This window comes from Drosophila suzukii, chromosome Y, assembly GCF_043229965.1.
Source record: "Drosophila suzukii chromosome Y, CBGP_Dsuzu_IsoJpt1.0, whole genome shotgun sequence".
Lineage (NCBI taxonomy): Eukaryota > Metazoa > Arthropoda > Insecta > Diptera > Drosophilidae > Drosophila > Drosophila suzukii.
Window position 1 is genome coordinate 4,937,812 of NC_092085.1, and position 27,504 is coordinate 4,965,315.

General features: G+C 44.2%; 1 long non-coding RNA gene across 1 annotated transcript in view; it reads right to left on the reverse strand.

Annotated features, from left to right (window-relative positions):
• LOC139353634 (uncharacterized) overlaps nucleotides 1–10,233 on the reverse strand; it is a 157,199-nt gene extending 146,966 nt beyond the window's left edge. The window contains exon 1 of the long non-coding RNA XR_011604856.1: nucleotides 8,390–10,233. This is a non-coding gene — a long non-coding RNA (uncharacterized lncRNA). The remainder of the gene's footprint in view (nucleotides 1–8,389) is intronic.
• Nucleotides 10,234–27,504: the final 17,271 nt, after the last annotated feature.

Consider the following 27,504-nt stretch of genomic DNA (forward strand, 5'->3'; position numbering starts at 1 on the left):
AGCACCCGTTGAAAGGTCGCAGGCGCCGAATGAAGTCCGAATGGCATTACTTTCCATTGGAATAAACCTTTCCCCGGCACTGTAAACGCCGTAAACTGCCTGCTGTCCGCTTTCAGTGGGATTTGCCAGTACCCATCCTTTAGGTCCAAGCTGCTGATGTACCGTGCTTCCCTCAGTTGGTCGAGAATATAATTTATTCGGGGCATCGGGTAGGCATCCTTTACAGATTTGGCGTTTATTTGCCTGAAGTCGACGCACAGTCTCAATTTGCCCGTCTTTTTCCTAACCATCACGATGGGAGAACTGTATGGGCTTGTTGAGTGTTCTATGTATCCCATTTGGAGAAGCTCGTCCACCTTCGCATTGATCTCCCCTTGAACTTTCGGATTCTTGGGATAGTATCGCTGCTTTATTGGTTTGTCGTCTTTCATCGTGATCTGATGCTCTGCCATGTTTGATGCTCCCTTCATGCTGCTTTAAGTCGATAGCTCTGCCTCCAGGAATTTCGTCGTGTCGTCATCTTCGCTTGCCCGTTGTACGACTGCCACCGACAACTTTTCCTCGAGCCATCCCTTGTGACGATTCCTGGCCGGTATTATCACTTCGTGTCCAGCGCACTTAATTTCGGTACCGACTATTGTTAGAAAATTCCATCCCAACACCAATGAATCCACTACCCCTGGTAGTATCAGCAGGCTCATGCTCAGTCGCTTGTTCCCGAACGCGATTTCCACCTCCAGCTGCTCATCGATTCCGCCACATCTTCCGTCTGCCAACCTAACTTGCCGTCGTATCCTCGTAATCTTTCCGAGGGCAGCCAGGTCGTCCGCCAGCTCTTTGCTTATAAAGCTTGCTGTTGCCCCGGTGTCGATTGTGGCCTTGTATGTGCCCCACCAATCGTCCCCGCTGCGGACAACTGCTGCTCCTCCTCGATCAGCTTTCCCGTTAGTTTGGAGAGGTAGCATCTTGCGACCCCCGCTCGCCTCTCTGCGGCTGAGATCGCTGGGCATTTCCCGCCTGCTGGCAGCATTCAACGCTCCTGACGCCTACTCTCCCGCACACCCAGCAGAACAACAGGCGTTGGTGCCGACATCCCCGCGCCCAGTGTCCATGACCGCCGCACTTTCGGCAGGCCTCCTGGGGGTCTGTGATGTGTGTCGTTTCACGAGGCCTTTGTGTTGTACTTGGTGGCCTCCAAACATTGTTTGCTGGTTGCATCTGTTGCTGTTGTGGTGGTGTCCATTGGCCTCCGCGTGGTGCTCCTGTTGCCTGCTGCCGTGGTACTCGGTTAGGTGGCGACCATTGGGGGTATCCTTGGACTCCTTTCGTAGTATCACTTGGGCATCCTTGGAGGTATCCTTGGACTCCTTTCGTAGTATCCTTTGGGCATCCTTGGAGGTATCCTTGGACTTTTAATGTTGTTTTGCATCTGTTGTGTCTGCTTGCTGTAGCCGCTCGCTTGTGTTTTCCGTTTGTTGCTGTTTCAGCTCGCTTACGTGGATGGTCCGCTCTTTCTTTGTGTTTATGTGTCGTATTTTGCAGATTACTGGTGACGCAAAACCTATGACTTGGTAAGGTCTGTCGTATCTTGGGTCCAATTTTGCTGCGAACCCCTCGGCCGATTTGATAAGTGGTGTTCCTTGGCCCACACGACGTCACCCACCTTTGGCGTCCATTGCCTCCTCCTTAGGTTATAATGCCTAGCCTGGTCCTGGGATGCTTTCTCCAGGTTCCGCCTTACAATCTCGAAGATTTCCCTAAGTTTCTTTGCATTCTCTTCCGGGGTCTCTGTCGGTCGTCCGGTCCCTACGGTTTCTCTGTCGTATAGGGCGCTCGGTAGTCTTGGTTCTCTGCCTTGGGTAATGAACGACGGTGTGTAACCTGTGGATTCTGAAACGCTCGTGTTTACTGCTCTTTGGTTCTCCCTGCGAACTGCGCAATCATTGTTTTCACCGTCCTATTGGCTCTCTCAGTCGGGTTCTCCTGTGGGGTGTATGGAGCTGTGAACTGTTGCCTGGCTCCCATTTCGGCCAGGAAACTCTTGAAAGTTTTGCTGGTAAACTGGACTCCGTTGTCCGTTATGACTATTTTGGGGACCCCTACCTCACGATTATGCGTTCTTTAAAAGCTTTCTTTAGGGACTCGGCCGTCGCGCTTCGCAGCGGCACCAACTCAGTCCACTTGGAGAACCGGTCTATCAATACCAGCAGCATTTGGTTGCCGTGCTTCGAACGCGGCAGGGGTCCGACGAAGTCCGCACATACCGTAGACCATGGTTCCTCTGGCACCTGCGTAAGCATTTTCCCAGCCATTTGCATCTGATTCGGCTTGAATCTCATGCATGTCTCGCATACTCGCACGTTGGCTCGGGCGTCTCTGTGCATTCCTGGCCAGTAGTACCGGGCTGCCAGACGTGCTATTGTCTTTCGGCTTCCTACATGGCCAGCCGCCGGTGAGTCGTGGTTCTCCTTCAGCACCGTTTTCCGTAGAGCTTTCGGGACGCACATCTTCCATGTTGCAACATCTTCGCTGCCCGCCCTATGAGGTATATTCCTGTACAGGGTGTTACCCTCCATCACGTAGTCCGGATACTTTTGCGGCTGGGTCCTTATCTTTTCGCGCATTTCCAGAATCCAGCTGCATGCTGCAGAAACTTCCGCCGCCGACGTCTCCTTGATCCCTCGAAGCGTTTCCGGCAGTGGCTGCCTTGACAAAGCGTCTGCCACCACGTTGAGTTGCCCTTTCCTGTACGCTATTTCGAAGTCGTACTGCTGCAACTCCAGGGCCCATCTGGCGATCCTCCCTGAAGGGCTCTCTATGCTGTTGAGCCACTTCAGTGCCATGTGGTCGGTTACTACTTTAAAGTGGTAACCTTCCAGATACGGCTTGAGCTTTCGGATTGCCCAGACGATTGCCAAGCACTCCTTCTCGGTCGTTGAGTAATTCTTCTCAGCGCCGTTGAGCGTTCGGCTTGAGTAAGAGATTACCTTTTCGACTCGTTCAGTTTCCTGGGTCAAGATTGCCCCGATGCCGTAGTCGCTTGCGTCAGTTTGCAAGATGAATGGTTTGTCGAAGTCCGGGCATGCCAGTACGGGGTCTGCGACGAGTCTTGCCTTCACCTCTTCGAACGCCGTCTGATGTTCCTGTGTCCACACCCATTTATTGCCCTTGCGTAGCAGATCGTTGAGAGGTTTGACTATTTTTGCGAAGTCAAGTACAAACCGGCGGTACCATGATGCTACGCCCAGGTACTGTCGGAGCTCTCTTACTGTCGATGGTGGTTCTAGTTCGGCGATGGCTGCTACCTTTTCCGGATCCGTGGCTATTCCTTCGCTAGTCACTCGATGACCGAGATATAACAGCTCTTTCTTGAAAAATTGACACTTCTCCGGGCTTAATCTCAGATTTGCCTCTTTTAGTCGTCGGAACACTTCCTTTAGGTTGGCCTTGTGTTCTTCCAGCGAGCGCCCAATCACTATGATGTCGTCCTGGTAAGCAAATGCGTGCGGCGACATTTTGGGGCCGATCACCCGGTCCAGCACCCGTTGAAAGGTCGCAGGCGCCGAATGAAGTCCGAATGGCATTACTTTCCATTGGAATAAACCTTTCCCCGGCACTGTAAACGCCGTAAACTGCCTGCTGTCCGCTTTCAGTGGGATTTGCCAGTACCCATCCTTTAGGTCCAAGCTGCTGATGTACCGTGCTTCCCTCAGTTGGTCGAGAATATAATTTATTCGGGGCATCGGGTAGGCATCCTTTACAGATTTGGCGTTTATTTGCCTGAAGTCGACGCACAGTCTCAATTTGCCCGTCTTTTTCCTAACCATCACGATGGGAGAACTGTATGGGCTTGTTGAGTGTTCTATGTATCCCATTTGGAGAAGCTCGTCCACCTTCGCATTGATCTCCCCTTGAACTTTCGGATTCTTGGGATAGTATCGCTGCTTTATTGGTTTGTCGTCTTTCATCGTGATCTGATGCTCTGCCATGTTTGATGCTCCCTTCATGCTGCTGAAAGTCGATAGCTCTGCCTCCAGGAATTTCGTCGTGTCGTCATCTTCGCTTGCCCGTTGTACGACTGCCACCGACAACTTTTCCTCGAGCCATCCCTTGTGACGATTCCTGGCCGGTATTATCACTTCGTGTCCAGCGCACTTAATTTCGGTACCGACTATTGTTAGAAAATTCCATCCCAACACCAATGAATCCACTACCCCTGGTAGTATCAGCAGGCTCATGCTCAGTCGCTTGTTCCCGAACGCGATTTCCACCTCCAGCTGCTCATCGATTCCGCCACATCTTCCGTCTGCCAACCTAACTTGCCGTCGTATCCTCGTAATCTTTCCGAGGGCAGCCAGGTCGTCCGCCAGCTCTTTGCTTATAAAGCTTGCTGTTGCTCCGGTGTCGATTGTGGCCTTGTATGTGCCCCACCAATCGTCCCCGCTGCGGACAACTGCTGCTCCTCCTCGATCAGCTTTCCCGTTAGTTTGGAGAGGTAGCATCTTGCGACCCCCGCTCGCCTCTCTGCGGCTGAGATCGCTGGGCATTTCCCGCCTGCTGGCAGCATTCAACGCTCCTGACGCCTACTCTCCCGCACACCCAGCAGAACAACAGGCGTTGGTGCCGACATCCCCGCGCCCAGTGTCCATGACCGCCGCACTTTCGGCAGGCCTCCTGGGGGTCTGTGATGTGTGTCGTTTCACGAGGCCTTTGTGTTGTACTTGGTGGCCTCCAAACATTGTTTGCTGGTTGCATCTGTTGCTGTTGTGGTGGTGTCCATTGGCCTCCGCGTGGTGCTCCTGTTGCCTGCTGCCGTGGTACTCGGTTAGGTGGCGACCATTGGTCGTTTCCCCGTGTCTCCTGGATTCCTGTCTCTTCGCATCTTCTGCATGTTACCTGCGCTGGCGATGCCGACTTGTTCTTAGAGAATTTGTTTTCCTGCGCGAACGCTTCCCGCTCCTTTTCGAGTTCTTCATACTCGTCTGCTAATATCATCAGCGTGTCCAGGTTCGACACTTTGTATGCCCTTAGGAAGATCCTTAGACTGGGGGTGAAGTTTTCCTTGATGATCCTTCGGGTCTCTATAGCGGAGTAATTAAGTGGCCTCACCATCGTCTGCATGTCGATCATGTAGTCTTTGAACGACTCGCTGAAGCCCTGCTTCCGTTGCCTGACCTGATCCGCCAGCCTGGTGAAGAAGTCTCTCGGTAGAAAGTATGTGTGGAAACTATCCATGAACTCCGCCCAGGTTTTCCATTGTTTGTTGTTGGCGATGAACCACTTCAAAGCCCTTCCCTTCAGCAATTCAGGCATCGCTCGTGGAATCATGTCTAACCCCAAGCCGTATGTGTTGGCGGACCATTCCACCAGCTCCAGGAGCTCGAACGGTTTTTCCGCCCCGTCGAACCTGAACGACCATTCGCGGACCTGTTTAGCGATCCTTGCATAGTCTGATTGATTGGGTCTCGAGATTAGCGCTGTTGTTTTCCTGTCTTGGCTTGATTCTCTCCTGTTTGCCTCCTTTTGTAGGTTGTCAACGCTCAGGCTTGCCACTAAGTTGTCCCCTTCGGCGGTTGTTAACGTGATGCTGGGGCCGGCTTTGTCGTGGTATGTGGCTTCCAAATCGGCCCAGATGTCAACGAGTTGTGGGTCATTATCCGTTTCTGAGTAATACTCGGATAATGCTTTTCTCATGTCCTCTAATCTGCCGTCCAGGGTGACATTAAGCCTCTGTGCGACATTGGCGAAATCCTCCTTTTTAAGCCGGTAGATCCACTTCTTCCCCATTCTGTTTAAATTGCTTTCACTGCTGGGACAATCACGTTGGGCGCCAGATGTAACGAACTGTTTTTTATGGTCTGTTCGCTACGAGATTCGTGCGGCTAGCTCAGTATATTGTGTGTTCGTCCCACCAAATTTATATTAACGTGACCGCCCAGTAGCCCAGTGAGAAAGCACAGAATTCACGGGTTCGTATTGGGTTTTATTGCGGGTATATTATTACAAGTGTCTTAGTCGCTTGGTTGGCCTTGACTCGTTGCTTGTGACCTTCGGTGCTTCCGACGGTCCTGTATGACTCGACGACCTCTCGCCTTGATGACTCGGTGCTCCAGTCCTGTAGCTCCCTGAAGATACTCGCAGCTCCCTGAAGATCCTCGCCGTTCCCTGAAGATCCTCGCAGCTCCCTGAAGACGCTCGCTCGCTGTTCACTTCTCACGCGTGACTTGGTGACTGCTGGTAACGACTCGGAATCGCGAGGGGTATCGGCCGTACGGGCTTAGGGAAGCGTCACCGTTCTCAGACTAGGGTGAACAGAAGCTGCGCTCTCCAGGATCGCTCCTTTCGACACACCGCCACCTGTCCCTTGCTCTGTCCCGGATGGTCCCACTGGGGTTTCTGCTCAGCCCGCGCGGACAGTCAAGGCGGAACGCCAGGAAGCTGCCTCGCGCCTTAGTTCGCTTCCACGCCTAGTGTAAACGAACGTTCCACCCTAGCCTCAGCCTTTTGCTTTTTGTCCGGGACGTTTCCGTGTGGCTTTTGGTACTCGGGGTTCGGGCACGCCGCTCCGGGACCTCGCAAGTCGAATCCGTAGGGCTCTCCTGGATAATTCCACTCGAGACCGTACCGATCGACCGCTCTCGCTTCTGGCTTGTTATACTCGTGGTTCGGGCACGCTGCTCCGGGACCTCGCAAGTCGAATCCGTAGGGCTCTCCTGGACAATTCCACTCGAGACCTTACCGATCGACCGCTCTCCCTTCTGGCTTGTTATACTCTTTCCAGGCGTAACGCCAGGACTTTGTGGACAGGGTTAATCGACCGCCTTGACCTAGCCGTGTGATGCCCTCTGGATCTCAGCTACCTGCGTCTCAATTCGGAGATTCCTGGTATCCCAATCCCGAACGTCTCGACGTAGCAATCTCGCTCCTTGTAGGCTCCCACGGCGCTGCTTCTCTGGCGACTCGACTTGCTGCTGCTCCTTTGTAGATTATCTGGTTGTTTGATTGTTCACTTTGGTATCTGAGTGATCTTGACGGTTTGACTCCTTGTGATCGACTGATCCAGCTGCCAGCGCTCTGCGGCCTTACATAGGGCCTCCGGGAACCGTTATTTCCCTTTTGCGCACGGCCCGCTGGATCTCTCCACTCTGGGTCCAAAGTCCGTGCCTCCTGGATGACCCACTTGTCGTTCCCGTACCGCTTCCAATCGCTGCTCCGCCCACTGCTGCCATCCCGCTGATTCCCGTGATGCTTGTGGCACGCCTGTGTGCCGCTCCACCGCCGAGATGTGGCACTTCCTCTCCCGGTCCATAGTTCACGGGAGAGTCCAAAGTCCGGTGGAATCCCGTTACCCGCTTTTGCACACGGCACTCTTGCCTTGCCCGCGAAGTCACCACTCTCTCTCGATCTCCATCCTTGGTCTCCAAACTCTCTCGCTCTCCTTCAACGTCAGTTTCCTTGCTATTAGCGGTGGGCAAGCTAAAAAGTATGCGATTGCAGTTACGAGGAAATCATTTTTATATATTTTTAGCAAGGAAACTGACGTTATGCATAACAACTTGCACCAAATTCTTACGTTCCCCAACACTGAAAATTTAAAATAACGTTTAACGGCCGCTGCTCCCGAATACTGAACTTGGGTATATACGTTTAAAAATCTGTTAAAAATCGATTTACCAACGGATTGTCGTGATCTATGGCGCATATTCTCCGTTATGGTTCAGCCTTCAAGAAAACAATATAAAACTAATTTCGGTTTTTACGCGTGTATTTTTAAAGAAGCCATTTATGCCAGCGTTTTTGATTTTTTTCCAAATTTTTCAACTTTGACGAAGTGTAGCTTTTGAACTAATGAATGGAACTTAATGATGTGTATAAGAAAGTTAAAGGGCATTCTATTACCTGTAAAATGAGTCCTTAATGACCGAATTCGGTTTATCACAACTCGAGTTAGAAAATAAAAAAGTGCGAAAAACGTTTTTTACACTTTAAAAAAAATTGGTACCATAGAAAAAATTTTAAGTGCCCTTTTCTTAATCAGGGAGATGTATCTTACCGGAAAACAAAGGTTTCCTGAAAGGCGTATTTCATCAATTTTCTTTTGTAAACTGGTGTAATATATCAATAAAATCACTCATCAAAAGATCTAATGCTGGTCAAACTGTTCACAAGTGTTGTTATATGTGTATGGAAGACCTGGACAACCAAATAAAATCCTGTGTAATAAATAATAAATGAATTATACCACCTATAAAATTCCCAAACCAAGAAAACCCTTGGCTTGACATTAAATTCGTCCTTAATAACTAATAATTTAATAATTTGATGGAAAATAAGTTAATAAGTTAAATAAACATATTATTTTACTACAACTACGACTGCTTACACTTACATCTTCAATAACTGCCTGAAACTCTTTAAATACTGCAAAAATAAGGTCTAAAATAGTGCTATAAAATCCACGAAGAATATTTGAAACTCGGCGAGTATAATTTGACAGATGTTGCTCAAATAGCAAAATAGTAACAGCACCCGAAAAATTAAATTTCAACATTGGAGTGTCACAAATCTTTTCGCATGTACGAGCAATGTTTTGATTGGCCCGCTTATAAATATCCATTGTTTCCTGCAGTTTATTTGTGTGCTTTGCACAATCTGCTATATACGCATCGCTTAGCTCACCGCCGTAGGTTAATTTGAACACTCCTGGAGCTATTTTACGATCACATGCTTGAATTAGAGCTCTAAAAAGCTTTCGTTCCTGTTCCGAAAGCGCTGATAATATATGGTTGTAGTTTAGACAAACTTGTACCACACTATTGTAAACAAAACGTAATGTTTCATATTTTTCAAAAATTTTTCGAACCAGTCCCGGCACTCCAAATCCAAGTCTCTCAAAGTGTTGTGCCTGCTCACATATGGTTAAAATTGTTCTGTCAATATTACATTCGATTAAACCCCTCTTTTTTTTACTTCTAATGAGAAGGGATCGATCTAATTTTTGGTTCAACAGCAAGCTGCAGCAGCTTTTCTGCCACTCGTCAAATGATTTTTTGACTTCTTTGTCGAATTCTCTGCGAACACTTTCAAATTTTTTTAAGACTACCGAGGCCTCGGACACACACGGTAACCATTCTGAAGAGTTTAACCTATTTCGAAGCCACGACAACCGTTCCAAATTAATTCGATATCCGAGAGCCCGTGAGGCGTAGTAAGGTACCCATGATTCGTGTACCCTACTCCGGTCCATTAGCATATGGGAAGTACTATCTATTTCATTTGAAAAGAGAAGCCAAACATTTGAAACCTGACGCAGAAATGTCTTTCGAAGTGTACTGCGATATGAATAAAATAACATTACATTTAGTGACTCAAGAGCCTCTTCAGCATTACACACATGTTGAAAAACGTTTGACATTAATCGTTGTACAGTTTCTTCCATACTTTGTATTGTTCGACGATATTTAATTACTTCCTCGTACCACTCGTTTTTGTGCACATTTAATATTAACTCCTTTAAATCAGTACAAAGAGCAGTGAGGGTGGACAGAAACTGATTTTCAACACTCTCGGCCGTAGTTTCAAATTCCGTGCCACTAGTACCCCCAAACTGTGGCTTCGGTATACTCTCTGTTTCATCAAGTCTTCCGAAAACCATCATTGATTCACATATATCAATAAGGTCATTTAGTCGTTCCATAAATGCGTCTACGTGATTAAAAATCATGGCATTGTCAAGACTCCAACCAATTTGGATATTCATAGCAGAATGTTTTTTTGACATAACATCATACATTCCTTTATATGTCAAGCAACAATCAATGCACATGTTGCACATTTTGATCCCAAATCTTGAACTTCCCGATAGAATTTTTTCCACATTTACGATTTCAGTGCAGAATCGAATAATCTGATTGCTTAAATCTCTAAAAATGCCAGTAATTAGATCACGACGATTGTATCGATCAGAGTTTAACCAAATAAATCGTATCAGATGAATAATACGAGGAATAAGCTGGGACACAAACGTTGGGTCTCTAGAAAAGTCCAATTCTGAGCATGGTTGCATTAATAAATGCAAGAATTTAATATTTGACATTGCCTCTTCCATTTCATGCTTAGATTCATAAATTAATTCATCAATCTGTTTAATATAAACTGAATGAGTATTACGTAGAACTCTTAAAATTTGCTGAATGTCTATTTGTTCCAATTGCGCATTTAGACCCTGAAGGACTTCAACTAGAAAAGATAAATATCAAAAAGAAGGAGTTCTTATAAAGGCTAGATAAAACTATAGTCGAAAGCTACGACTATCAAAAAGTCAGCGAACAAGCTTATAAAATATCGATTCGATTGTAACTTATCTTCGCAAACCGAAAGATAATTAAGTAAAACACTGAAAAAATCTAAGTTTACGTCAGAAACTACTGGGTTTTGTGGGCGTTAGAATGAGCTGTCACTCACATGATGACAAAAAATCTTATTAGGCAGCAGTAGAATGCCTACATACAAAATATTTTCGTTATCTTCAGCTAGCTTCCCGTACAAGTAAAAATTTGAATTATAATTTGTAATCTTTACTCTTATAGACAAAAATATCTTTTGTATTTGTTGGAATAGGTAGAAGGAAGTGTATGTGTAATTACTATATTACTATGTAATTACACCCAAATACGCAAACGCGTTGCACAGTGGATCCGCTTTTATGGAAGAGCGGCCAAAATACTAATATTGGACATAGCGTGCTGAAATTTAAAAACGAAACAAGAAAGGAAGCCGAAGTTTGTATACCGATGCAGTTGTAATTATTAAATTTACTTAAAAATTCGGAAAAATACAAAAAAAGATATTCCCAACAGAAAAAGATAATATGTTCAAGAAGACTCCGAAGCTCTAGTTTGTTTCATATTATTTTCCCACCAATTTTGCGATCGTTTCTATGCCAGCTATATGATATAGTCGTCCGATTTTGATAAAATTCGATTCGAAGTTTAGAACTAATTAAAATATGTTCCAAGAGTAGGAGGTTATATGTTAAAAAACACCAAAGATATAATTTTTGTATATTGTTTTCCGGACTATTCCTATGGGAGCTATAAGATATAGTCGTCCGATCCGGCTGGTTCCGACTTATATACTACGTGCAAAAGAAAGAAAACTTTTGGGAAAGTTTCAGCCCGATAGCTTAAAAATTTAGAGACTAGTTTGCGTAGAAACGAACGGACAGACGGACATAGCTAGATCGTCTCGTCTAGTGATGTTGATCAAGAATATGTATACTTTATGGGGTCGGAAACGTCCCCTTTACTGCAAACTTCTGACTGAAATCATAATACCCTCTGCAAGGGTATAAAAATGGGACATATTATAGCTCCCATAGGAACAATCGACGAAAAATTAAAAAAAAATATTTGTTTAACGTAATTAATTAAGATTTTATTATTTATATACATAAAAGTAATATATTAAGAAAGAATGGAAGATATTTAAGGTTTAAGTTTAGGACGGCCCCATTGAGCACATTCCTCTATTTGATTTGATTGCAATGACTTGCAATTGAAAATGATTCTTTTTAATTAATCCATCCAGATTGATATTAAATAATTTTTTCGGCGTTTGTAATTTTTCCAAAAAGAGGCTCTTAATATTTTTGACACTTCGCTCATCTGTGGAATACTGTAGCCGTTGCATTCCTTGCTCATCGGAAATCAATTTCTTTAATTTTTCCGCGTTAGTTTTATTTTCTGTGCACATATTAAAAATATAAAGCCTTGGCAACACACACTTGATGCACCTACCAAAATCAAATATGATTCAAAAGGGAAAAATAATCAAAATTTAATTATTTAATTTAAATTAAATTAATAGTTTTGGAAACGCACAAACCACGACGGACGAAGACAAAGCAATAGCGCAACAGCACCATTAACTGCTTTGATATATTTACCAGTAAACACACACCAATTTCTGGATTTTCTTGGAACACAACTAAAACTTTAACTAAACATAAAATAGACTTTTGCAAAATTCCCAAAATTCGATTAAATTAGTTTTACGATTTAAAGTAAATTCCTTCAATTCATAATTCAGTGTAAATAAATAAATTCGGAGCACTCCAGCTAACGTGTGATCTGATTAAAGGTACATTTGAATTAGAGAAACCACTTCCTGAGGGCAGCAGCGTTTCGAAATTGAGCACGAGTCGTGCGTTGGAACGTAGCAGCTGCGGAGTATAACCCGAATGGCATGACACGCCACTGGAAGAGACATGGGCCAGGGTCTGTGAACGCAGTTTACTTTATACTGTCCGAGGCCAGTAGCCACTTTTTGTACCCATTACTCATAGTACTCGCGTTTCCGACCCCTTTAAGTATATATATTCTTGATCAGGATCACTAGCCGAGTCGATCTAGCCATGTCCATCTGTCCGCCCGTCCGGATGAACGCTGAGATCTCGGAAACTATAAGAGCTAGGCTATTGGGATTTGGCATGCAGATTCCTGAGCAAGTTTGTTTCAGCAGCGTGCCACGCCCACTCTAACGCCCACAAACTGTGGCTCCTAGAGTTTTGATGGTAGAATAAAAATTAACTGAAATGAATTTTTCTCATCAATACCTATCGATTGACCAAAAAAAAAATTTTGTCCCGCCCACTTGGACGCCCACGAACTTCAAAAAGTCGTAGATATGAACGCGGATATCTCGGAAACTATCAAAGATAGAAAATTGAGATTTCAGATTTAGGTTACGTTGACTTGAGCGCAGCGCAAGTTTGTTAACTCTAAAGCCAACAAAGCTTAAATATGTCTAACGCCAACATAACCATATATTGAGATCACGGGTTGGTGGCGAATTTCAGTCTCGCTTTGCTGCTTGCATATCTCCCTTTAGCTGAGTAAAGGGTATCTGATAGTCGAGGTACTCCACTATAGCGTTCTGCCTTGTTTATTAATATGTGAAGTTCAAAATTATAATTTTATATACCGATTTGCATAGTGTATATGTCTATAAATACCCTGCTTATATGTGCAACGAAACATGCATTGACACTCTTTTTTTCGTCCTTTTCACTTGCGTTTACTTTTGTGAAGGATTTTGAGTTACATTGGAGCTTAACATTGTTTATTAAAGAAAACGAGTGATTTAAAAAAAATATATATATACGAATCCCAGTAAAGTCTTTTGCAAACCAATATTTTTTTTAAACAGTTAAAGTGATAACAAGTTTATGTATATTAAGAAAGAAGAAAACCCAAAATTTAAAAAAACGACCAAAAAATTGCAGTTTAGGATATTAGTAAATGGTGCATATAAATAAGCAAATGAATAGTAATCCAAATCTGTAAAAGAATCCTAATATATAATTGAGTGCAAACTTCCTAGGGTCCAAAAATAAGAGATGTCTGTTGTTAAAGTAAAAAACAATATTAAACCACTATTTTTATATTCGTTAGTAGTAGAAAAAGGGTATACTAGATTCGACGGAAAGTATATAACAGGTAGAAGGAAGCTTTTCCGACCCCATAATGTATATAAATTCTTGATCAGGATCACTAGCCAAGTCGAAACTGTAAAAGCTGCCATACTGGGATAAGACATAAAGATTTGAAAGCTTCCTGCGCGGCGAAAGTTTGTTTCATCCGTGTGCCACGCCCACTCTAAGGCCCGTCCGTCCGGTGGGCAAGTTCTGTTTCACCCGATACTCCCTATCGCCGATTTCCCTGGTGAATCGGTCTCTTCTAGGCCCAGGTTGCAAGAGTTTTTAAAGTTCGCTCACTAGCATACGGTCGGGCGTGTAGACTTTCCATGTCTCGGGTGATCGAGCCAAATGCGGTATTTCCGCCGTCGTATCCGATGGCGTCGCGTAGCTCCGGGTTCCTCGACTGCGTCTGGCACCACTTCTCCAGAGTGTACCGGGCTTTGATTACTTTCGTCGCCAGGCGTAGGCCGGCCTCGGACGGCATCGGTGACTTCTTCCTGAGGAGGAGGCGTGGTTGCTCTGGTCGCTTGGGCGACTTCACTTCACTTCAAGTGGCCCGCTCAAGCAGAGAAGGCGCGAAGGGTCTGCAGCAATTGGACCCGAATAGGAACGCTGGTTCCTGTGCTGGCGGTGGAATTATGTCCACCGACACCTGTCGGATTTGGGTGACCAGATATCCCCCGGGGATTGCCGCCCAGTGATTATCATCCACTCGTTCTCTCTCGTCCTCATCTTCTTTCTCGGATTTCTCTATCTATTTGAACCGATCTAACGTCGTCTCCGCTATCCACTGGTGCATCCTGCATCTTATATCTAGCTACAATCTTAATATAATTGGTGTTAGTAAGGTATACCTTACGCTACTTATTCACCTGGCTCATCATTTCAGAATTCTTTTAACTTTAGTAACGTTCCCCAGGTTTCTGGATCGGTACTATGTTCACCGATATTTCAGCGCCACCTTCGCCGCGAAGCCGTCCTCTGGACAGTTGGTGTCGTTTCACTAACACGATATCTGAAATTCTGCAGTTGACTGCCAGTGTCATTTCGACTCTTCACTTTCAATGAGCTGCGCGATCATGGTTTTGACGGTTCGGCCGCCCCGTATGATTTTCGTGGGGCGAATACGGTGCCGTATACTGTAACTCACATCCGAGTTCTCGGATGACCGACAATACGCTCACATAATGCCTTGATTAGGGTGGCTGTGGTTGCCTTTTTAAGGGGGAAGAGTTCGACCCATTTGGCAAACGCGTTTAAAAAAAGCAAGAAAATTGTGTTACCTCTCTTTGACTTCGGCAGGGGTCAAACAGAGTCGGCACACCATGTCGAACAGGGTTGTTCTATTCGCCAAGTCAGCATCGGTCCCGCCGGCTTTTGTTGGTCGACCTTGAATCTTTGGCAGGTTAGGCAATTTTGAACATACCTTTTGACGTCCCGATACTTCCCTGGACAGTAATACTTTGAAGCAACCTGTAGGATTGTCTTCCGTATGCCAAGTTCATCTTCCAGTACTCGCCTCCGGTGGTGGTGAGGTCCACATAGCTTCCATGGCACGAAGTCGGCGTCATCTGGACGGGTCCCAAGATGACGATAGATCTTCCCGGACCGTGAATCGTTGGTCAAAGTTTGGGCAAGTCAGGGTGGGGGTGCTCGTGAGACTTTCCTTAAGCATGTCGAATGCAGTCTGCTCTTCAGTATCCCAGCGCCACTTGACGCTCTTCCTTATGAGCTTGGCCATCGGTTGAACGTTTGTCGGAAAGTTCGACACAAAGCAACGGTACCAAGGTGCCTTACCCAGACATCATCTCAGTTCTTTCGAAGAGGTAGGTGGCCGTAGATCACTTATTGCCGCGACTTTATCGGGATCCATATGAATGTCGTCTTTACCTATCATGAGGCCAAGGCACTCCAGTTTCCTTATAAAGAATGATCATTTCTCCTTGTTAATATGTATGTTGGCTGCCCTTAGTCTTCGAAATACCTCGCGGAGGTTTCGTGTATGCTCTGTCCAGTAGCGACTTTTTAGGTCTAATGTCGACCAGACTGGGGTCTGGCTGAGACGTTCTAAGATATAACTAATACGAGGAGTCGGTTACGCGTCTAGAATCGACACCGCGTTTAATTGTCGGAAATCAAGACTTATCCGCCACTCGTCGTTCTTTTTACGTACTAGGACGACGGGTGAACTGTATAAGCTTTGGACTCAGCTGTTGACGAAACTCTTCCCGGTCCTCGGGTATTCTCGTCCTCAACTGTTCCCGGGTTGGTCGAGGACACTGGGCGTTTCTCGACTCTGGACGTCTATAACAATCATAGTCCTGATCCCTTCCCTTCTACATTCACAACACACACAATTGTAGCACCCTCTCGCAAAGTGACCATCTGCGCCTGGATGGGGTTCGACGGCGTCTGTGACCTCGGAGACTTTCGAGTGTTCCCGTGAGCTTGAGCGGGGCTGTGCTTCGAGAGATCTTGGAACTTTAACCGTATACGGTCGCGATGCTGTCTTCATCTGGTGAGCGGGGAGAAATCCTGTCTAACTCCTTCATCTGGTCATACCCGGGGCATGTCGCATCAGCGTACAAATTCGATAACATAATCTTTGAAGCCCTCTTCCTCGCGTTGGTAACGAGCTCTGACGTCGTCTCCAATCAAAAAAGAACTCCCGTCGGAATACTAGCGAAGTCGCTCCCTGTAGTTGACTGGTCCTAAGCCACCGGGAGGCTCTTTCTGTAAGGGTTTCTGTCACATCTCTTGGCAGTTGGGCTAAGGGAAGGGCGTATGACGTAGACCTCTCCTCTAGCTCCTCTAGGGGACCCCCGTTGGGAGTCGGTGTTACCGTAGAAGTTAAGCCCCTATAATTATACTTGCTCTGCTAAGACGCCAGGAGGAAAAGGAGGATAGTTTCTTTCCAGCCTAATCATCATAACTCTGCAATAGATGACCCACGGTCAGCCGGCCCGTCTAAGTATTGTAAATGACCAGATGAAGAAAGGGAATACCCCCGCGCCCACATACGTGCTATCAGCCAGCCACCCGTCCATCCACAATTCGCAACAGGTGCTCCAGGCCGCGCCCACGAGCACACTGGCTCGGCCAGCCTTAACCCTAGACTGCTCCGCGGGACCACGTCAGCACCTATAGGAGAATATTAAAGTTTGCTTCTCGGCTCCGTTTAACGTTCAATGTGAGTATAAAATACTTTTTCGCCGACTTCTATTTCCTGCGTTCGTAGTCGCTAAACTATTATCGATAATAGTTATAGATAAAACTAATTCAAATTGTATTTAAGTTTAGTTTCAGCAAAAAAAATGCATTGTATTTAAGCACTGGCATTAAAAGAGGATTACACCAGAGGGATCCCGTTACCCAGCTAAGTGCACTGGGAGACAGAGATACTCAAGTAGAAAAGCGCTTGTTCCCAAGATTACAAAGTTAATTTGCTTATAATTTTTTATTTAATAGCCCGAACTGTCCACTAATAACTAGCATTAAATTATACTTGTTAAGCAGAGAGCCAAACATTGAATTCGGAACCAAATATTTAAATTACTTCAATTAAATACATTATATATATATTAAATAAATTATATTGATAAGCGAGCAGTGCGTCCGGAAGCACTCAAGGGGAGAACTTCAATCATCAACAGGTCGGAAGTGGTTACAACAGAATCCATATAGAAATCGCTGTTAATTCTAGGCAAGACATTCTAGCTCCGGGTATGCAAATTAAAAGCTTATTAAATCGACCAGATAAAGTAATTAATATTTTAAACGGCTGGAAAACACAATTTTCTGGTGTAGGACAGTGGACAATTTTATTTACCGCCGTGAAGCACTAACTAGGGGGACGTTAGGCAATAATTTCACTGTTCTTTGTAGAAAGGAAAGCTAACGAATACTATTGGCGATATCACAAAGCTTATGGCGAGGTCCGATTGGATAGCTTTTGTTCAGCCTTGCGTCTACAGTTTCGGCAGAGTACGGATGACGGTGATCTTGAGGAGTTGATTAGGAACACCAAACAAAAGCCAAACGAAACATTCGATGGTTTCTATGACTCGATTTCAAGTCTAGTCGATCAATTAGATCGCATCGGATACCTCACAAGCTCATTCTGGTTCTCCGAAACCATTTTCGTCCCGAAATTAGACATGAGATCTTGAATATCGATATTCAATCAGTTTCAGAATTGAGGGAGATTTGTGCCAGGCGTGAAGAGTTTTTGTCTGATAATAAGAGTTGTCAGGGTTATTCGAGATCTTCCCCTTTCAAACCGCTAGAATCGGAATCCGATAAAGAACGCGACATCGAAACCTTTTCCTTGTTGTGCTAGAGCTGCGGCAAGGAAAGTCTCAGGTATCAGGACTGTGTGGCCGAAAGAAGAGCCTTTTTCTATGGTTGCGGAGCTGTCAAAAAACTCCAGAGGGGGCGTGTCGATGCCGCCTTACTGGCACTCGGAGCCAAGCAACTGTCCTTTGCTTAATGGGAAAATTCCAATATTAGGATTAATTCATATCCCAAAAGTTAATAATGAATCAAAACTAGAAAGTGACTTAAATAACAGCAAAGAATTTAAGACGAAAAAAGGCAGCGCTACAACTGCTGATGGACAACCTCAGCAGATAGTTGGTCATTTGGAAGTTGAGATCGAATACATGGATATCAAAAGGATTTCGAAAATTTATGTGCTACCTTCACTGAAGCAGAATTTGTATTTAGGCATTGATTTCTGGAGACTTTATGATCTACTTCCCAAATGCCTGAATGTACCCGCGCTAGGTGCCGATCCTAATCGTAAGGCTAACGCTGATCAGCATAAATTGTCCGAGTTTGACAAAGCAAAATTAACGAACGTCATAATTGTTTTCCGTCATTCACTCAAGAGGGTCTCGGCAGAACCAAGTTGTTAACGCACTCAATTGATGTCGGTACGGCCAATCCGATAAAACAACGACACTCCTGTCTTACCCGCAATAGAAAGGCCATGTATGCCGAGATTGAGACAAAACGGCTTTCACTGTAACTGGTAGACCGCATAACCAGTTTAAGAGTTCAAAGGAGATTAAAGCTGACATTTTAATTGTAATTTATAGGTATAATTATCGGCATCCGGCGGCCTGTTGCTCGGGCTACAAAGGGAGTTCGCATTAAACCATCGCCGAATCAAGATCTCATAGCAAGCAGAGTCCATATCCAGTCGTCATCCAGTTCAGTTACTAGATCCACTGCCTCGTTAGCTTTCACCAAGTTACCAGTGCACAGTGCACAGTTACCAACCCACAAATATAATAAAATCTTCCCTATGATTTCTTCTGTTTTTAAGCCTTTGGCTTTGTCGAGTATATTCAATAATATATTCTTCTGAGTCGGAATTCCATTTTTGACCCTATTTAGGCATCCCGTATCGCAAGCATGGGAGCACGTTGGAAGTCATACCTTCGCAGAATGGAGCTGAAGGCTATCCTTGCGGAAGTCTTAATGAACACAACAGGAAACGTCGACGAAGTGAGGAGTCGGGGACCGTACGTCCAGTCCTCTCAGAAAGCTCAGAAGATGTAGAAGATGGTCTTCAAAGCTGTTTGACAACACCAAAGGGTCATCAAGGTAGCCTAGCAGATAGTAATACCGTAAGGTCCATTAAACGGCACATGGTTTTCGGAGCGTTGGTCACACCAAAGGCATCCTTTTGAAATGGTACAGCGGACGGTTCGGTATCGTGAACGCTGTCTTTGCACGGGACTCTTGATCTAGGCAGATTTGCCAAATTCCATATTAGGAATCGGATAAGCGTCCATCAAACCTTGCCAGGTTTGACGTGCAAGGTAACCGGCGAAGACGAAGGCGATGATGGTGCCTCTTCTATGACGTCCAATTCAATCATGCGATCGATTTTGACACACAAAAGCTTTTTCTTAGCTAGCGATAAAGGATAAAACATTTAAATATGTACGCGCCTCAGAGCCGAACTTATGGGAAGTGCTAGCGTCAGCATATTCCCATGGCCTGAGTACAGACACATACAATAAGTGCATATACAACTTCTCTTGCGCTCTCGCTGCTATCAGCCAAATACATTTGTGAGCATATACTTTGATATAGGCATGACGGCCGCTGCCAAAGTATGCAGGCAGCGCGAATACCTAATTGTAAGTCACACTAATTTTTAGCACCAATCAATAAACATATTGACGTGGCCGATGGCCACTGAAACCAAATTGAAGTACTTTACTTTACTTTACTTTACATATAATCATTAAATAAGAGATGACTATAAATAATACATGACGGGCAATAAATAATACATGGCGACCGTGACAGTTGTATTCGATCCGGAGACAAAAACAAAGTTCAAGAAATGCGAGGGAAGCTCTCTTGTGCCAACGGAAGTTGGCTAAGGAGTTAATCAAGACGGCAGCGACACCTCCCATGGAGTCTAAATCTGAGATCCCAATTCTCTTTCTTTTATAGTTTCCGAGATAGAGAATTGGTATTTCAGATTTAGATTCCGTAGCCTTGTACGCAGCGCAAGTTTTAAGGCTAGAAACAAATTTTTAACTGAAATGTACTATTGGTCTAGTCAAAACCTATCGATTGAACTAAAAATAACACACAATTTCACAATTTTCATGCTAGATAAAAAATTTAAACTGAAATATATTAGTCTCGTCAATACCTATCCGTTTGATCCAAAAAACAGTTGCCACTCCCACAAGCCGCCAAAGCATGTTGCTCCCACAACTTTCATGCTAGAAAAAAATTGTAACTGATATGTAATGTTCTCTTTAAAACATATCGATTGACCCAAAAAAAAGATAGCCTTTAGCTGAGTAACGGGTATATGATAGTCCAGGTAATCGACTATAGCGATCTTCCTTGATTTGATTATGTTTTTTTAAGTCTGACTGTTCTTTTATTTTGCTGAACCATTATACGGGGGAGCAGTGTAGATTTAAATTTTTAATTGGACTTTCATCATAAAAGTTATGGAAGCGAAACTCAATGACTTTTCGTTATTAAAGACTACACTTTTTGGTATACCGAAACAAAATTAAAGATGATGTAGAGCGGGTTTCACATGTTTTATTGCTCGCATTTATCTAATGCGGTTAAAAATTTCACATTGTTTTAAAATTTTTTTTAACTATTTCTTCTTTAATTTTTTGAAATTGTACGTTTTCTGTAAGCTGTTTTAGATATTCAATCGCATCTCGATGAGTTCTATTGTGAATTTTGAGTAATTTTGACGGGCTTCGTTAATTAGATCTTTTACTCTAATGTTTGAAATTGAATTTTTTCCGTAATCTTTTCCAAGGTTTAAATTCCACTTATTAGTAATGGGTTAAAATTTGACTTTAATATTTTTATGAGGTCTGTCAGTGAAAACATTTTGACTTATTTCATGACGGTGAAACGTTGCAAAAGGCATACTAAATTTATAGATATTATTTCCAAACTTAAAAATACTTGATTCCAAAAAATGTTTAAGGGGGTTTCAATAATAAGTATTGTTTTTCTGCGGAACTTTCTTTACTATGCTGGGTTGTTGCGGAATTTATATGTGTTACGTTAGATTTTCAACGTACAATGTCCAATCGTTCATAGAATGCGTTAATGGGTGATAAACAGATAAAAGTCCTGCGGTATTTTTATTGAATTTTTAATTGTTCATAAAATAGGTTACAAAAGTGCGATTCAAGTCAAATATGCCCCGTTCTATTCTATTCCGCGTTCCCAACGAGACGTCAAATTCATAATGCCCCTCTTATAGAAGTTCGCTTTCCCTTTGGCAAAACACTCGGAGAGCCAATTTTCACAGGACTCTCTTGTGGCCAACTTCAGAATACCAAGCGCGTTCGCCATGGACAGAAATACGAGTAGGTGGTAATAACTTGATACGGGGTCCGGACTATGCGGTGGATGCAAAAGAACCTCCCATCCGAGCTCCCGGAGCTTCTGGCGCGTCACCAAAGATGTGTTTGGCCTGGCGTTGTCCTGATGGAAAACAATTCGGCCTTTGTTGGCATGAGTGCTTGCCTTCAAGCGGTCCAGTTGTTGGCAGTACAGGTCCGAACAGAGCGTTTGGCCATAGGGGAGCAGCTCATAGTGGATGAGTGCCTGCCAATCCCACTAAACACACAGAATAACTTTCCTGGCCATCAGTCCAGGCTTGGCCACCGTCTGGGCCGCTTCACCGCTTTTCGACCACGTCCCTTTGCGCATTATGTTGTCGTAAGTGATCCACTTTTCAAAAACGGGTCGATTTTTTTGCGATTCGGTCGATACGGTCAAAGATGTTTTTTTGCGTTAATTCGTGTGGCACCGATACATCGATCTTCTTAGTGACACCAAGCTTCTTCAAATGGTTTATAGCGGCTTAATGCCCAGCTCTTGACCGATGCTACGGCTCGAAAGAGATTTCGACCAATGAAGCGATTTTCTCGCAATTTTCGACGACAAGCCTTCCAGAGCGCGGCACACCAACGACCACCTCTACACCAGAACTGAAACGTTGAAACCATCGTTTTGCGGTGGAATTGGAAACTGTATCGGGTTCATAAACCGCAAAAATTGTATTGCCGGCTTGAGATCCATTTTTGCCTTTATCGTAGTAGTACTGTAAAAAATGCCGTTTGGTTAAGTTAGGTTAGGGCGGCTGTCGGATTATGGTCCGACACACTTAGACCTCTGTGTATACCGCATGATCTCGTTTTTCCTTAAGCTGGTCAGCATGTCTTCCACCAGCAAGATTTTATAAAAGCACTTATGTTTTTGAGATTAATCTTGTTATTTCGGTATGATCGTCGATGAAGGGACTTCTTAAGTGTTTCAGTCTGAGTCTGCATAGGGCTGGGCAGAAGCAGAGAAGGTGTTCTACCGTTTCCACTTCTTCCTCACCCCTGCAGCTTCTGCAGAAATCATTTTGCGGGGCTTTTAGACTGCCGGCATGTGCGCCAACAAGACAGTGGCCTGTAAGAGCTCGAATCAACATGCCACACTCTGTGTGAGTAACTCCGAGGTTTTTTGCCTGGCTAATTGGTCCGCTATGCAGTTGCCTACGATGTCCCGGTGACCCGGAACCCATGTAAGGCTGATAGTTGCCAATTTGGCTCTTCCCATGCCTGCTAAGTCTTGGCTAGGGAGGTTCAAGATCGCATTCAGCGCTTCACTCGGGATGGTTCGAAGGGCTCCACTAATACACAAAGCCGCCATTCGCTGTACATTGTTTAGAGGAGTCAGTATGCATTGTTTGTGCAGGGCGGTCCACCACAGAGCCACTCCGTACAGTAGGATTGGCTTGACTACCGCTGTGTATATCCAGTTGACTATTCTAGGGGACATGCCCCATCTTATCCCAATTGTTTTTTTACAGGAGTAAAGTGCAATGGTCGCTTTCTTGGTTCTCTCTTGGTTGTTTAAGCCCCATTCGAAGCGCGTATCTAGTACTAACCCCAAGTACCTGGCGTGATCGCTAAAAGAGAGATTACAATTGTTTAGAATGGGTGGGCTAAGTTGTGGAATTTTGTATCTATTTGTAAATAGAACAAGTTCCGTTTTCGAGGGACTTACCCCGAGTCCATTCGCTATCGTCCATTGCGATAGTATTTTAAGTTTAGCGGTCATAAGATCGCAAAGTGTTTGTGGATATTTTCCATTAAAGATGATGGCGACGTCGTCTGAGTCTGCATAGGGCTGGGCAGAAGCAGAAAAGGTGTTCTACCATTTCCTCTTCTTCAGAAGCAATTCGCATGCGTCGGTACGGTCAAAGATGTTTCTTTGCGTTAATTCGTGTGGCACCGATACGTAATTATGTTCGAATTTAGAACAAAATTAAAAAAAGACTTACCTCTGTCGTTATGGTTTGGGCAACCCCACTGGGTGTGATGGGCGTTGGCGTCACCGCCTATTACCAAACCTTTCCTCTGCCATTCCTCTGACCAGCGCCTCTGGGGGGTTTTCCTTTTCAAGGGCCAAGTAGGCCGATAGTACCCTGCACCAGGCTTACTGCGGTGTTGTCTTCGTTGCTGTAATTGCGAAGCAGAAATATACTAAGATGCCTTTTGGCTAATATGCAGGTTCCATTTTTAACTTCTTTGGGGTAAAGCATAAGCTTGTATTCCTTTGTTCCTAGTCCAGCTCGCATCTCTCTGCTCAGCGACGAATCGGTAGAGTAGCCGTCCCTTCGGCCCACCAGGTGCCTCCAACTCCTCACCAAGCACCTGCTCGGCAGGGTTGCCGGCAGAGCTGCCAGCGGCGTTGGAGTCGCCCTTGTACACCTTAATGTGGATCGCACTAAACCCGAAGTTCAGCACTCCTCGAGCAGTCTTGTTTGGAGCAACTGACTCCTTGTATAGAACCAACACCGCCTGGTTGACATCCCCTTCATGCTTCTCCACCTTGACGACTTTCCAGTCCTTCGTGGGGAGGTGCGGGTTGCATTCTTGCAACATAAAGAGGATGTCCTCCGGCTCGGGGCCTACTGGGGACATCACACCAGTTTAGTAAGTTTTAGTGCGTTTAGTCTTGTGCGACAATGTTTGCCCCTTTGTAGACCTCACCGAGCTTGCTCGTCGTCTGTTTGTACAGGTCAGCCGACCGCTGACTGTCGCAGGCCACCACCTTGACGCTGCCCTGGTACCAGCCCGCGTCCATACAGAAGGGCGATGTGCCTGGCTTCTCCAACACCATGCGCAGGCAAATTAGGGAAAGGTGGGACTCAACTGCCTTCCACTTGTTCCTGGGAATCCTGCCCTCCGGACTGCCCTTGTCTATGAGACCGAGTTAGACTCGGTCCTTGCTAATTTCGGCGAAAGAGACCGATGGCTGGATCTTAGATCTCTTCGCCGATGTCCGGGCCCATTCTACCCTCCTTAGCCATTCAGGCGAAGGCCTCGAAAGAGGTCGTCCGCTATCCGCAACCTGCGACCCGCTCGGTTGCCCCAGCTAGGTGACTTTGGAACCATCTCACAAGTTCCTCAACAGAGCATTTTTCGGTAATACTTCCGAAAAAAGGAAATCGCTCGAGTTTCTGTGACACCTACGGTATTGATGTGGTGGTTTCCAAACCAACCGTCTCCAAATCCGTCGCCGGTTTCTGTGACACCCCTGAATATAAAACAGGTTGAAGATTTTCTTGTAGAAGTTGTTGACCCAAATAGTAATTGTGAAACTTCATTTGAAATTAAAAAATCAGCCAGGGAATTTAAAGGTGAGGAAGACAAATATGTGTGTTGGAGGAAATCAGCAGAAATAGCTATGCAGCAATATGCTAAAGGTTTGCGAGATTCTTTTCAGCATGTCAATCTTAAGAAAAAAAAATGGAACAGTACTAAGTTTTGACGCCATAATGGCAATTTATACTATTGAATAAGACTTAGGAGTAGTAAGTAAAGGAAAACTGTCCATAATGAAATATACTAGTTCATAAAAAACTAGCTCTTCTAATAAATAAAACCATTATGACTTATGGCAGGAACAAACCATTAACTGTTGAAATTAATGAAAAACACAAAGGGACAGCACTAAGAATATTCATAACTGGCCTCAACGTCCATATCTTAGACCGAATATTTTTTATGAATCCGCCAGACTTATCGAACGCAATGGTAAAAGTACAAGAACTAGAAAGTACAAAAATTTAAGGGGCCCAAATCAAAACTCAAATAATAAACCCAGGCAGCTAACCATAATAACTAAAATAGCAATCAGAGCATCAGAATGTTACTAATTATAACCCGAATAAAAATCATAATTGGAATCAGGGCAGACAGTATAATCCCTAATATAATTCCTATAATTCCTATAGAACCGATGGACGCAGATGAATCCCTACAGGTTCAGCATAGGCCAAGGTATAACAATAATCAGCGTTGTAATAATTATAGCAACAACAACTGTAATCAGAACGGATGAAATCAAAACAAAAAGCTAGAGGCACACACAACCCAGTAAAATCATCCAGAGAACAAAAGAGAACCAACAGGAACAGTTAATAATTTTTTGACCATTTTTTAGGCTAGAATCCGGAGTAGGATTACCCTACTGTGGGATTGGTTTTTCTGTTTTAAATAAAAAGTCCTAATAATTGTAATTATACGCGTTACTCGTAGAGTAAAAGGGTAAACTCGATTCGTCGGAAAGTAGGCAAAAAGATGGTAAAAAGAAATTGTTTTGGATATATTTTTCATTAACTATGTCTATTATGGCTTTTAAATCCTCGTCCTGCGATTGTTGGGAGAGGAAACTTCGTCACAGCTTTCGTCATGTCATCTGAGATGCTAAACGATTGTTTTCAATACAATGGCCTAGAAACTCGATTTTCCTTGTTGGGAAGCAGCATTTCTTTAGAATGTTAATTAAACCATACTCCTCACAAGCAGCATTTCTTTATGTTGATAATTAAACCACACTCCTCACATCTCTTGACGATTGTCTTGAGATTGGCTACTGCTTCGCCTTCGTCTGCAGCTGGGACAATGATGTCGTCGAGGTAGGGAATGGCAATATCAGATCGGGTCCAGTCTCGGAAAATGGTGTTAACGTGTCTTTGAAATACGCCTGGAGAATTCGTGAGGCCAAAAAGGACTTTCAGGAACTGGTACTGGCCATTGTAAGTTACAAAGCATGTTAGCTTGCTGTTTTTTTCATCGACATTAACTTGGAAAATCCAGTTTTGAGGTCCATCGTGCTGAATACATGGGCATCTTGCAGACGGTCTAATTGGTCTTAGATCAAGGGAAGGGGAAACATATCTCGTACTATTACCTTGTTAATCTTTCTGTAGTCAATGCAAAGTCGAGGTGTGTTATCGCGTTTCTTTAGCAGGACGACCGGACTGCTGTACTTGGATTCAGAATGCTCGATGATTCCGTCCTTGAGCCATTGTTTGATTTGATCATCTATAATACCGAAACCGATAAGAAAAATGTTCATAGTACTTAGTTTTGGCTTGTTCAAGCTTACGTACGTAAAAAAAAAATTTGCCACTCCCAATATAATGCCCATAACGCTTAAATCTGTCCACCGCCCACATAACCATATTTTGTGATCAGGGTTAAGTGCCGCATTTCATTCTCGCTTTGCTGCTGCATGTAAACTTGTAAGGGCTAAAACTTATACAAAATAAAGTCAGGTTGTAATTATAACTCAACAAATTTGGACGTCTTTCAGTTAGACAGTTCTTACATGCTGACTACCCTGGTTTTTTTAAGTCTTTCTGGTCTTTACTGAGACTTGGCTGAAACCGGATATACATGACTCTGAAGTTCTGTCCAACAATTTGAATACGTATAGAACCGACCAGACTCCTCGTAGAGGAAGGGAGTGGGGTTTAGATTGCCGTTACCTCTAATATATCATCGGAGAGATTATCCTTTCCTTCCAATAACATAGAATTCTTTGCAATCTTAATCTATTTTTGTAACCTGTTAATATATATTTTGCTTGGACCTGAGTAAGTAATTTATAAGCAACATTTGCTGCAATAAAATCTGTTCTATCTTATCTTTCCGAAAGGAATCTTTTAATTGTGTTGGGTGATTTCAATCTCCCTGACATTTCTTGGTCCCCATCCAATGACTCACTTTTCTCTACCCCTTTATCTGACCATGACTTCGTTGGCGGTCTGTTAGAATTATCATTACAGCAAGTTAGCTTTATACGTAATTCACTAAACAGACAATTAGATCTTGTATTTGTTTTAGATCCGTCTTTAGTCACGGTATCTAGAATTGACCCCCTAGTTGTGGAAAAACTGGAAAAATTTCTTTTTTCTGTGAATGTGTTCCTGATAGTATTTCTCCTAAGTTAGACAGGACTCCTTGGTTTACCAAAGAGTTGCAAAGAATTAGAAACCTTAAAACATGTGGTAACTCTTACTAATTTTAATGTACAGAACAGTCATTGCTATTCCATGTATTGGAACCGATGTAAATTTGAATTTTCAAAGGATCCGAGGCAGTTTTTAACTTTGTCAATGTCAATTGTCAACTCTATTGAGGCATCTACGGATCCCGAAATTG